The 13703-nt window shown below is 46.1% G+C and overlaps 1 pseudogene; it reads left to right on the forward strand.

The window, feature by feature from the left end:
• Window positions 1-7732: 7732 nt before the first annotated feature.
• LOC130890028 (phosphatidylinositol-glycan biosynthesis class X protein-like) lies at window positions 7733-12966 on the forward strand (annotated as a pseudogene).
• Window positions 12967-13703: the final 737 nt, after the last annotated feature.

The following is a 13703-nucleotide window of genomic DNA, read 5'->3' on the forward strand; positions in this document are numbered from 1 at the left end:
TTCTAATTGACCCCAGCACAAATTCTATGAGAACAGCTTTGAGTTTTACAAGCAAACTCGCAGCCTGTGGTCCCTTCCTGGCAGGTCCCTGGGCGGAGTCTGGGCTAGCTGGCTTTTCTGGAGAACTCAGATCGGCAGGTTCACTCAGATCCAGCACTGAGCAACAGTACCGTGCTCACAACACCAGCGAAAAGAGCAGCAGAGCGGTAGGGATTGGCCACCCAGGCAGCCAGGAAGGCCCCGCCCACCCAGTTCCTCGAGTTTCCCTTGGAGCCATGGGGCCAGGAGCTCTGGATTGAGGCTGCTCTCAACCCTACCTCCCTGCCTCATCAGCAGGACCAGAGATAGCAGAGTGGTCCTGCGTGCAAAGTGGCAGCAGCATCTATTACCAGGACTCACGGTGAAGCTGGTGAGATCCTGGTGATGCTGAAAATAGGGTACCAAAATCAAGAGGCTAGGAAAAATTAGGCAGATTTGTTATTGTTTGATTTTCCATGAGTTATTTGTTCCGTTTTGACTTGAATCAGGCCCTCGCTATGTCTCCCTAACCAGCCTGGAACTCACTGTCCATCAGGCTGGTCTCAATGTCATAGAATCGCCCTGCCTCTGTCTCCTGAGTGCTGGGATTGAAGGTATGTGCCATGCCCACCCGAAAACAGTTTTGCAGAGAGAGTTACCAGTGTAAAGAAAATGCAAAAATGACTGGAATAATGATTTGACAGAAGACATTTTCGTAAGGCCTAGGATGGGGAGAAATTTGTGTCTTCTACAGGCTGGGACTTCCACACCCCCAACGTCCCATCTCACTGGCCTAGGACACAAAGCCTTATCCAATGAACAACTTGGGACTTGAGACTGCCCATGAAGAACCAATCTGCCTCCATTTTAGGCTTAAAAGCCATTTTATAGTACTAGCTTCGTTCCTGTTTATGATTAAGCTGTGATTGGACTATGCCCCTGTACCGCCTGTTCTAGGAATGCCAATCATGTTTTTGTTTCAAAAGTTGTTCATACCGGTGGTGGCACACAGCTTTAATCCCAGCAGTCAGGAGGCAGAGGGAGACAGATCTCTGTGACTTCGAGGCCAACCTTGTGTATAAAGTAAGCAAGTTCCATAGCAAGCCTCGACTGTCCTATCTCGAAAAAAAAAAAGTTATTCCTAACCATCTTCCAGCCCTACCTTTGTTTCAAAAGGTTGTACATAATGTATCTTTCTCCATACAGACAGCTCCCAAATAATGACACGGAGACTTATTATGAAAGTTCAGCCCTGCCGGGCGGTGGTGGCACACACCTTTAATCCCAGCGCTCGGGAGGCAGAGGCAGGCGGATCTCTGGGAGTTCGAGACCAGCCTGGTCTACAGAGCTAGTTCCAGGACAGGCTCCAAAGCCACAGAGAAACCCTGCCTCGAAAAACCAAAAAAAAAAAAAAAAAAAAAAAAAAAAGAAAGTTCAGCCTTATCTTAGCTTGTCCCACTAGCTCTTGTAGGGCCCATGGGTCTACCCCTGCTCCTGGGTTTCATCCTTCTTGAGGACAGTTTCGGGACAGCCAGCTAAAACATTCTGTTTGTTCCCGTACTTCCCTCTGCCCCGCCTGGTGATTAGCTGTAGGGCATTGTTTACTCCATCTTGGGTGTGGCAATTTTCCACCAGCCTGGGGGGAATTCCTTGTGCAGCAGCTAGGTATATAAGGATTTTTATAAACTTGAATAAATGGCATTCTGCTGATCTCTTTTCCAATGACCCAGGTCTCTTGTGTGTTTTTTCAATCTCCAGGCCCTTGCCCGGCTCGCATACAGTACAGTGGCGCGCGAACTGTACCGAGAGTAACACAGGCCTTACAAGCTCTTATAACTTAAATTAACTCATTTATTTTATTTATTTATTTGTTTGTTTATTTATTTATTTATTTTTCGAGACAGGGTTTCTCTGTAGTTTTTGGTGCCTGTCCTGGAACTAGCTCTTGTAGACCAGGCTGGCCTCGAACTCACAGAGATCTGCCTGCCTCTGCCTCCCGAGCGCTGGGATTAAAGGCGTGCGTTTATTTTAATCTGCATTCTGCTGCATGGCTCATTACCTCATTTCTCCATACTGCCCATGCTGCTTCCTCCGCATCTGACTGGCAACCCCACCTTCTTCTTCCCAGAGTTCTCTCTGTCCCCAGAAGACCTGCCTAACCTCCTCCTGCTTAGCTTTTGGACAGTCACCTCTTTATTAAACCAACCATGGTAACACATCTTCACACAGTGTAAAGGAACATCCTGCAACAGTTACATGACCACCTATGACTACCATGCTATGACCATGACTACCTTGTTATGGCCACCTTGCAACCACGTCTTTGTTTCAAGAGGTCGTTAGGACTAACTTGTTTGTCCTGCTCCTGTAACCATTTCTATTTTTCCTGCCAAATCCCCCATCTGGAAGCCCCCACCCTTGGGCCTTGTCTTCCTCACATCCAATACTGACCTCTTGAACCCTGCCTTGCAAGGAGGTAACCTGTATGCACAAATAAAAAAGGTTCCTTTAATTAATTGCTTGCTTTAATTAATTTGGCCATGATAATTCACATCGATGATCTTTCTTCTCCTGTCTTTGGGATTAACACCCCCCCTACTCCATCCCATCCTGGGCACTAGCTCTGAGAATTCTGAGACAAACAGATGCTAGCCCCCAGCTAAGGGGGAGAAAGCAAACATCTCCTGCACCTCTGTGACTCCGAAGCACCCTAAGCCCATCCCATACTGAAAATGGGCCATAAAATCTGTTTCTACACTGGGCAAGATGAGGACTCTGAGCCTATAACAGCCTGGCAAGGGAGATCTTCGAGAGACTTGCGTGAGCCCTTCCTTTGCCTATCAGACTATTGAAACAATGCCTCAGTAATTTCCCCAGGAATCCAATGGGGGGAGCAGTGAGGTCTCTGAGTCCAGGCAGAAGAAGGACGTGCCTCACTAGGAGAGAGTTCACACACTTCTGACAGCTTAAATCAATACATCCGTAGTTCCTGGCTTTTGCTTCTTTTTCCAAAGCATCTCTCTATGAAGCCCTCGTTTGCCAGGAACCCACGACGTAGACCAGACTTGAATCCTCCTGCCTCTGCCTCCTGCGTTCCGATTAAAGTGTACACCTCCACACATGGCTTATTGCATCTTCTGTGTAAAACTGCTAGGCTGTCACAGAAACAGCAGGGAGAAACCAGGACTCTTTCCTCAGCACCTTTTTTACCAAACGGTAAATAAATGAATTTCCCTCTATTGATATTTCCTGACCTATTTTAAGCTTAAGTTTGTGAATCAGGACTGGAGAGATGGTCCAGTGGGTAAGAGATGGACTGTTCTTATACAGGACTGAGGTTCAGTTCCCAGTACCCATGACAAGTGGCTGAGCTGCCGGTAACTGCAGCCCCGGGAGATCCCAGACCTCTGGACTCCATGGACACATGACAAATTTCTCTCTCTGTTTCTCTCTGTCTCTCTCTCTCTCTCTCACACACACACACACACAAAATTAAAAATAAAGAATTTTAAAAAGAGAGACTTACGAATCTGGGGCCCCTGGAGCGTTGTTAGGAGGCAGACTCATGGCTGATACTCTGGACTGGAAAACAAGGGGATTCTCAGTTGCAATGTGTTTCCCCCTCATTCACTGACCTTGGATGTCAGTTGACTATAAAAGCATATTTGCCTGGGAGGTGGTGGCGTGTACCTTTAACCCCAGCACTCGGGAAGTAGAGAGAGTTCCAAAACAGTCTCCAAAACTGCACAGAGAAACCCTGTCTCAAAAAAAAAAAAAAAAAAAGAAAGAAAGAAAGAAAGAAAGAAAAAGAAATGCATATTTATTCATTGGTAAAGGAAGGAGGCATTTTGGATTTTGACCGTTCCTGTGTATGAGCACTACTTTTGCTGTTCAGCTTTGTGACGTGGAGAGTCCTTGGTAAAGGCTCACAGTGCCAACCTTCGTTGTGTTCCTAGTGCTCAGCTGAGAAGAAGGTACATTGGAAACGTTCATTTCAAAGGCTTGGTTAGGGGCTGGAGAGATAGATGGCTCAGCGGTTAAGAGCATTGCCTGCTCTTCCAAAGGTTCTGAGTTTGATTCCCAGCAACCACATGGTGGCTCAAAGGCTTGGTTAACCCATTCACTGAATCATTGTAGGTCCTGCAACGGGAAAGTTTGGCTTTGTTTGGCAGACTGCTCCTTTTATGTGCTTTCTACATAGCCTGTTTTGACATTGTCTTTATGGTACAGGTGAGGACTTAAGTTTAGAGGGCTCTCGCTGGCAAAGAACGAACCCTGGAACATGTGGTTAGAAATAGAAACAGAGGATTCTGGAGAGATCGTGTGGCAACACAGGAACAAGAACAATAAACCTTGCAAGTTAATAGACACCAAAACAGGAAAAATACCTTGCAGGTTAAGGGTTCTATTTGCAGCTAAAACAATTAAGAATGAGTTCCTGGCCAGGTGGTGGTGGCGCATACCTTTAATCCCAGCACTCAGGAGGCAGAGGCAGGTGGATTTCTGTGAGTTTGAAAACAGCCTGGGTCTACAGAATTAGTTCCAGGACAGGCTTCCAAGCTACAGAGAAATCCTGTCTCGAAAAACAGAAGAAGAAGAAGAAGAAGAAGAAGAAGAAGAAGAAGAAGAAGAAGAAGAAGAGGAGGAGGAGGAGGAGGAGGAGGAGGAGGAGGAGGAGGAGGAGGAGGAGGAGGAGGAGGAGGAGGAGAAGAAGAAGAAGAAGAAGAAGAAGAAGAAGAAGAAGAAGAAGAAGAAGAAGAAGAAGAAGAGAGAAAAGAAAAAAGAAAGAAAGAAAAAGAAAATAGAATGAGTTTCTGTTTGTTGTGTGTTTGTTTGCCCTATCTGTATCAGATATGCTTGATCACATGTGGGTAAGTGGGTAAGAGGTACATAGACAGGAAATACATGAGGATGCATGTTTGCCCCTGACTGGACCTGATGGGAAGGAAATACAGTGGCCTTATGGGTACTGAGCCATGTAAGCCTTGGGAAAACATGACTAGACATTTCCTGGGAATCAGGAAATGGCCCTGGCCAGTATTGTTTTAAAGCTTGCTTCAAATTTGGCTCAAACACGGTGGAACTGGTCTTTCATGATTCTCAGGTTTGGTAATGTCTCACTGGGCACAATCAATGCTTATACAGAGGATTCCAGTTCAATTTCCAGCACCACCTGTAACTCCAGCTCCAAGAAATCTGACACCTCCGGGCTCTGAGGGTACCAGCACTCAATAATACCCACATACATATACACATATATATCATTGAATACATTAAAAGAGGCCGGGCAGTGGTGGCATATGCCTTTAATCCCAGCACTTGGGAGGTAGAAGTATGTGGATCTCTGAAGCCAGCCTGGTCTACAGTTAGTTTTAGGACAGTCAGAGCTACAAAATGAAACCCTGTCTCAGAATCAGAAAACAAAAACAAAATAAAACAAACAAACAAAAGAAAAAAGAAGAAGGGAAGAAGGAAGAAAGGAAGGAAGGGAGGGAGGGAGGGAGGGAAGAAGGAAGGAAAGAAGGAAGGAAGGAAGGAAGGAAGGAAGGAAGGAAGGAAGGAAGGAAGGAAGGAAGGGTAATAAGTTACCTTGGTGGCACTGGGAGAAATTCCTACTGTGTGGATGCACTATGAACTAAAGTAATTCCTTTTGTTGTTTTTGTTTTGGGGCTCAGTGCTTTAGAGTTCACACCGCTCTAGCACTGAACCCAAATTCAGTTCCCAGCACTCACATCAGGCAGCTCGCAACTGGAGGTAACTGCAACACCCAGGAAACTCAACATCTCTGGACTGTGGCTACCAGCATTCATTCACACACAACTCTTACATGCGCGTACACACACAATTAAAAAAAAACTTTAAAAAGTAAGTATGGGGGCTGGAGAGATGGTTCAGAGGTTAAGAGCACTGACTGCTCTTCCAAAGGTCCTGAGTTCAATTCCCAGCAACCACATGGTGGCTCATAACCATCTGTAATGAGATCTGGTGCCCTCTTCTGGCATATGGGCATACATGGAGGCAGAACACTGTGTACATAATAAATAAATTTAAAAATTTTTTTTTAAAAGTAAGTATGTGGTTTTTATTTATGTGTGTGTGAATGCCACATATGTGTGCAGGTTCCCACAGAAACCAGAAGAGGGCATCGGACCCCCTGGAACTGGAGTTCCAGGCTGCCCTCCATGTGGGTGCTAGGAACAGAACAAGGGTCCTCTGCAAGAGCAGCTATTCCTCCAGCAGCTGAAACTCCTTTGTTAGGTGCCATTCTAAGGCAGGGGACAGGGGAACTCAGTTACGGTATAGTCCCAGCAAGACCCTGACCATCTGAAGAAATGCTGACAATCTCAGCTGCAGGAGCTCTGGGGGTCAAAGCTCTCTCTGCCTGTAGGACTCCCTGGACCAAAGTCCCCCTGCTTAATGGCCTCCAGGTAACTGGATTGTTTTATAACAGCTCCAAAACCAAGAAGTGATCAGTCACCTTGTGTACGAGCAGGAGGTCACTCTTTCCCCCTCTTCTCACTGCTGTTTTCTTTGTTGTGTGACAACTTGAAATCACAGAGATCCACGGCCACTACCTCCCGAAGTGATGGTACTAAAGGCATGAGCCACCGCCACCTCCCAGCTGTTTCTAATAAACATGCTTGTTCCATGCTCTATCTAGTATGGACTTCATTCCTTGTCATCTGTAGGACATGATCCCACGGATCAGAGACCAGAACTATTACAATTTTTGTATCTCAGTCTTCATCTGTTCTAACTGACCTGATAGAGATTGAAAATATATGATGACAGAAGAACCAATCCCATTGGACACTTGTCTACGTGAGGGACCCCAGGACTCCAAAGAGAGGGGGGAAATACATCCCTAAGCCTACCTTGAATGTAGGTGACTAGAATGTTTTATTTATTTATTTTTTTAAAAGATGAATTTATTTATTATGCATATAATGTTCCTCCTGCATGTACACCTCCATGCCAGAAGAGGGCACCAGATCTCATTACAGATGGTTGTGAGCCACCATGTGGTTGCTGGGAATTGAACTCAGGACCTCTGGAAGAGCTGCCAGTGCTCTTAGGCTCTGAGCCATCTCTCAAGCCCGAATGTTTTATTTTTTTTTTAAGATTTATTTTATTTATGTGTGTGTTGTTTTTGTGCGGGGAGGCAGCAGGGAGAAGGAGTATAGAGACCAGAAGCAGGGTATCCGAACTCTTGGAGCTGGAGATACAAACTTGTGACTCACCCAGGGTAGGTGCTACAACCTGAACTCCAGCACTTTTTTTTTCTTCCTAGACTTCGAGACAGAGTTTCTCTGTGGCTTTGGAGCTGTTCTGGAACTGGCTCTTGTAGACCAGGCTGGCCTCGAACTCATAGAAATCTGCCTGCCTCTGCCTCCAAAGTGCTGGGATTAAAGGCCTGTGCACCACCATCTTGCTCATGGAGGCCATTGTTTATGGGAGAAAATAAGTCTCTTGTTTTTCACTTCCCTAAACGTTTGTTTGACCCATCTGCTGTGCTTGCTCACAAGTGGGCGGAGGGTCACAGGCAGGAAATACATCAGAATGTACTCTTGCTCCTGATTGGATGTAGACTGGAGAGACGTCAGGATGTATGCATTTCCCTGATTGGACCTGATGGGAAAAGTGATGAATTATGGGTTTTCCTTTTTAAGCCCCTGCAAACTGTGACTCTGGGCCCTTCCCCAGAAACCTAGGTATGGACCTGGTCAGAGCCCATCCACCTGGCCAGTATTTAACTAAAGTTTGCTTCAAATTTGGCTTTAAACTGTGGTAGTAGTCTTATTCTTTCTGGTCGGATTAACAGTTTGTTGACAGGCTAGCCACAGACTGCAGGGACACCCCTTCCGCACTGGCATAAGAGCCTTTCTTCTGAAATTATTTTGAGGCAAGAGGATTTGAAAGATCGTTTTTTTTTTTTTTTTTTTTGTTTGTTTGTTTGTTTGTTTGTCGAGACAGGGTTTCTCAGTGGTTTTGGAGCCTATCCTGGAACTAGCTCTTGTAGACCAGGCTGGTCCCGAACTCACAGAGATCCGCCTGCCTCTGCCTCCCGAGTGCTGGGATTAAAGGCGTGCGCCACCACCGCCCGGCTGAAAGATCGTTTTTACAGAGACCTTTTAGTAAAAGTGAAATTTGGAGAAAGCATCGAGGACTTACAGACCTGCTGACTCCTGATTAAAGATTACATCCCAGCAGGGCATCTTGTGGGCCCATCTCATTTGACTTCATTAGAAGAGAGAAACATCGGAGGCAGTGACGGCACCAGAAAATTTAATACAGAGACCTCCAACTATTTGTACAAAGAATCTGAAGTCTTTCTTTATACCTTACAAGATTCACAGTGTATCAATGTTCCCAAGCCTTTTTGCCTGTGTACGCTTGCTATCACAGACCACATAGGCTAGGTGGACACACCCTGACTGTACTCAACAACCCAGATTTATCAGTGTGCTGTGACCAAGGGTTCCCAATTTTGAAACAGTGGGCTCTGACCTGAGTAGCAGCTCCTTGTACCTTGAAGAGTGAATATATCTGCCATTGGGACAGGTTTAAGTTAGTACTAAAGAATCTGACCCTAGGGGCTGGAGAGATGGCTCAGAGAATAAGAGCACTGACTGTTTTTCTGGAGGTCCTGAGTTCAATTCCCAGCAGCCACATGGTGGCTCACAACCATCTGTAATGAGATCTGGTGCCCTCTTCTGGCCTGCAGTCATACATGGAGGCTGAACACTGTGTACATAATAAATAAATAATTTTTTTAAAAAGAGATTGAGGGCTGGAGAGATGGCTCAGAGATTAAGAGCATTGCCTGCTCTTCCAAAGGTCCTGAGTTCAATTCCCAGCAACCACATGGTGGCTCACAACCATCTGTAATGAAGTCTGGTGCCCTCTTCTGGCCTGCAGGCAGACATACAAACAGAATATTGTATACATAATAAATAAAAAAAATATTTAAAAAAAAAAAATAAAAAAAAAAAAATAAAAAGAGATTGACTGCCGGGCAGTGGTGTTGCACACCTTTAATCCCAGCACTCGGGAGGCAGAGGCAGGCGGATCTCTGTGAGTTCGAGACCAGCCTAGTCTACAAGAGCTAGTTCCAGGACAGGAACCAAAAAGCCACAGAGAAACCCTGTCTCGAAAAACCAAAAAAAAAAAAAAAAGAGATCGACTGTATACACCTCTTTAGTCCATTCTGTGGCTCTGTTCATTACAGTCCTGTGTTCTGCTTTGATTCTTGTATGTTTTCAAATATGGCCCTTTTCCCTATAAATTTTACAGTTAAATGCTTTCAAACCTAATAAATAAGACCTATTTGTTTGTTAAAAAATAAAATAAAGGCCGGGCGGTAGTGGCGCACGCCTTTAATCCCAGCACTCGGGAGGCAAATACAGGTGGATCTCTGTAAGTTCGAGACCAGCCTGGTCTACAAGAGCTAGTTCCAGGACAGGCTCCAAAACCACAGAGAAACCCTGTCTCGAAAAACCAAAATAATAATAATAATAATAATAATAATAATAATAATAAAATAAGCTGGGCGATGGTGGCGCACGCCTTTAATCCCAGCACTCGGGAGGCAGAGGCAGGCGGATCTCTGTGAGTTCGAGACCAGCCTGGTCTATAAGAGCTAGTTCCAGGACAGGCTCCAAAGTCACAGAGAAACCCTGTCTCGTAAAACAAAACAAAACAAACAAAAAAATAATAATAAAATAAAAAATGGGCTGGAGAGATGGCTTAGTGGTTAAGAGCACAGGCTGCTTTTCCAGCGGACCTGAGTTCAATTCCCATCCATAATGAGGTCTGGTGTCCTCTTCTGGCCCACAGGCAGACATACAGGCAGAACACTGTGTACATAACAAACAAATACATCTTTAAGAAAAATAAAAAAGAGCCGGGCGATGGTGGCACACGCCTTTAATCCCAGCACGGAGGCTGAGAGGTTCAGAATTGTCAGAAATGGCTTCAGAATTGTCTTAAAGTTTTACACTACCTTGGAGGGAGAGGAAACACTCTAAAGAGAGACATTCAAGTACCCTCCCTCCGCTATCAGAGCTCAAACAATGTTGTTGTTGATGTTGTTACTGTTGCACAGGCTGTTCCGTTGGTGTTCAACCCTCCTACCCCTGCACCAGTGAAACCCTACTAGTGAAAGACCCCCGGTGTGGGGAGACTCTCACTCAGGTCTCGGGATAACACGACCCCCCCCCCCCCCAGTAACTCACGAGAGACTGTCCTTGCTGCAATCACAGGAGGTTTATTGACAGGACAGGAGCCAGTGCACTGGGGAGGCTCATAACCCACGTAGGGGAGGAGTTTGACCTGGAGTAGCTGGGAGAAGGGGTTTTTAAGGGAAGAAACCACAACCCAGTAATCCAAAGGGGGTAGGGAGGGCGTCATAGAAAATTCCAAAAATACCAGTGATCATTGAAAATTCTGAAAATACCACTGATAACCACAAGGGGGTAACTCCTGTTTCTCAAGATTATTCTCAAGATCACAATCTAACTTTATCTTCAGCTAGTTCCTGAAACGGAGTCACTGAACTGGCTAATCCTAGATTTTTGGCTCTTCTCTTCCCGCTAGAGGGGTCTGGATTTATCTGGGTCTTTCACTAGGGTAAGGGGAAAGGCTAAAACTCTGTCTTTTGTTTGGCTATCCATTCCTTCCTGGGGAAGACTCCTTAAGATTCAGGAAATAAGCCAAACTCCACAAGCCTCAAGAAGTTCCTGAAACTAACAGGCCTCAAGCCTTCCTTCCCCGCTCTGAGGTTATAAAATCAGTAACAACTCCAGGCAAGGAGAGACCTCCAGCTCGCTGAGCCGCCTACAGGTCACGCAGGGAGCTCCAGGGATGCAGCTTTTGTGAGTCATCAGCCTGCTGGGGTGGGCTTTTCAGGGATGCGGCCGCCTTTGAGTCATCCACGCTCCTATAAGAACCCTTCACCCACGTACCTATAAGTAAGTCCTCACCCACTCCGCTGAAGTTCACCCCATCAACTCACTAAGCTAGACTTAGGTACAAAGGTTCCTTTGCTCTGTGGCCAGCGCTGTACGTGAGATCAATAGACGTTTGTTCAAATTGCTCCAGTAAAAATTACACAACACCCGAGTTCAGCTAGAGGAGAAACTTGCCTGGCAGGGAGAGCATTCCCAGTTCCTACAGCTTGTATTAATATATGCATTCCTCCCGGCTTTCATTTCATCTTTGCTTTACAGTTAGTTGGAGTTGGGGAGGGTTTAAGAAATGAGATGCAGGGGGCTGGAGAGATGGCTCAGTTGTTAAGCATTGGCTGCTCTTCCGAAGGATCTGGGAGACGATTTGGATTCAGCACTCGGTATCCATACTGCAATTAGCAACAATCTGTAACTCCTGTCCCAGGGGATCAGAGGCCCCTTTCTGACCTCTGTGGGCACCAGGCATGCATTTGATATTCAGACATACATGCAGGCAAAACATCCAAACATTGTTTTTTGTTGTTTTTTTTGTTTTTTCGAGACAGGGTTTCTCTGTGGTTTTGGAGCCTGTCCTGGAACTAGCTCTTGTAGACCAGGCTGGTCTCGAACTCACAGAGATCCGCCTGCCTCTGCCTCCCAAGGGCTGGGATTAAAGGTGTGCGCCACCACCACCCGGCGGCATCCAAACATTAAAGATAAATAAAAATTTAAAACCTTTTAAAATGGTATTTCGGGATCTATGTAATGTTTCATAAAACATTAAAATGCAGTGGCTGGTTTGTGCTCCGGTGTTGAAGGGCTTGCCTAGCACCTAGGATGCCCTGGGTTTGATCTTTAGTGTAAACCAGGTGTTATGAGGCGTGCCTGTAATTCCAGGGGCTGGTAGTGACTCAGGACTTTTTACTAGGAAGATGGGATCCTTCTCTAACTAGTTGTGTATGACCCAAGGTCCTATGGTGCTGGACACTCGGCTGTCAGCAAAGCTCAGGTTAGAAACCACCCAATTCCAGAACCAGGGGGGCTCTTCCAGCTTTCCTTTGGTAACTCAACCAGCTACAGCATCACCAGTCTCCAGATGCGGCATGCATACCTTTTAAAAGTTCCTGCACACCCCATGTGCATCAACACAGATCTCTCTTAGAAGTGCCCCCAATCCCACCCCTCTGCCCATAACACTCACGTGAGATGGGTGAGATGGGTATGCTCTCCATTGGATATTCCTTGGCGCTGAAGAGCCAAGATATTTATCCTACCTAACTGCTCTACTCAAGAGGCCATCTGGGTTCTTGTGGGAGTATGCAGAGCAGAGCAAGCTTTGTTAAGAAGAATTGCAGAGGTAGGTAGGGTATGGTGGCACATTCCTTTGATCCCAACCCTGCCAAGCCTCTATGAGTTCAAGGCCTGCCTGGTCCATATAGAGTTCCAAGCCAACCAAAGGCTGCGATAGTGAGACCCTGTCTCAAAAAGAAAAAACAAAACAAAGACCAAAAATATGAGTGGAAGTACTAAGACTAAAGAGATTTCCAAAAGAGATTTTTTTTTTTTTTTTTTTTTTGGTTTTTTCGAGACAGAGTTTCTCTGTGGCTTTGGAGCCTGTCCTGGAACTAGCTCTGCAGACCAGGCTGGTCTCGAACTCACAGAGATCCGCCTGCCTCTGCCTCCCGAGTGCTGGGATTAAAGGCGTGCGCCACCATCGCCCGGCTCCAAAAGAGATTTTTAAAAGGTCGTCGAATTCCTTTGTCTTGGGATTTGCTGGAGATTCATGTCAGAAACTGAGGTGAAGGCTCTTCAGATTGGTTAATTCTCTGGGGCACCACAAACTCGGCCAGTAGGGGGCCCAGCCACATCGTGCTTGTCCCCTGACTCACCCAGGGAATGCCTGTGCTTTCTTGTGTTGCCCACCCAGTTCCGGTCCCTGAAGCCCCCTCTGGCTTTTCTGAAAGTGGCTTGTTCGGTGCTGACCTTGACTGGCAGCTGTTAGTCTCCGCGGGCTTCTGAGCACCGCTGATTACTCGGCTCTCACAGCACTCAAGAAGGAGCCACGTGTCCTACTTCCCCGAAATAGGTGGGGGCTTCTTGAAAGCCATTCTTCTGGGGGAGTGGGAGGGGAATGGGAGGATAGGAGGAGGTGAAAATTTTAAGTAAATTAATTTTTATTTTATTTATTATGTATACAATACTCTGTCTGTGTGTATGCCTACAGGCCGGAAGAGGGCACCAGACCTCTTTACAGATGGTTGTGAGCCACCATGTGGTTGCCGGGAATTGAACTCAGGACCTTTGGAAGAGCAGGCAATGCTCTTAACCACTGAGCCATCTCTCCAGCCCCAGTAAATTAATTTTTAAAAAAGCCATTCTTCGCGGGCAGTGGTGGCGCACGCCTTTAATCCCAGCGCTCGGGAGGAGAGGCCAGAGAATCCCAGAGAGTTCGAGGTCAGCCTGGTCTACAGAGCGAGTTCCAGGACAGGCTCCAAAGCTACACGGAGAAGCCCTGTCTTGAAAAACAAAACAAAACAAAACAATACAAAACCAAATCAAACAACCAAAAAAAAAAAAAAAAAAAGACATTCTTACTTACAGACGTGCCAGAAAAGGAGATATTCTTTTGGCTTTTTGTTTTGTCTGAAACACAGTTTCTCTGTGTAACCCTAGACGTTCTGGAATTTGCTTTGAAGGTCAGACTGGCCTTGAACTCAGACCCACCTGCCTCTGGGCACG

Source organism: Chionomys nivalis, chromosome 1 (genome assembly GCF_950005125.1).
Source record: "Chionomys nivalis chromosome 1, mChiNiv1.1, whole genome shotgun sequence".
Lineage (NCBI taxonomy): Eukaryota > Metazoa > Chordata > Mammalia > Rodentia > Cricetidae > Chionomys > Chionomys nivalis.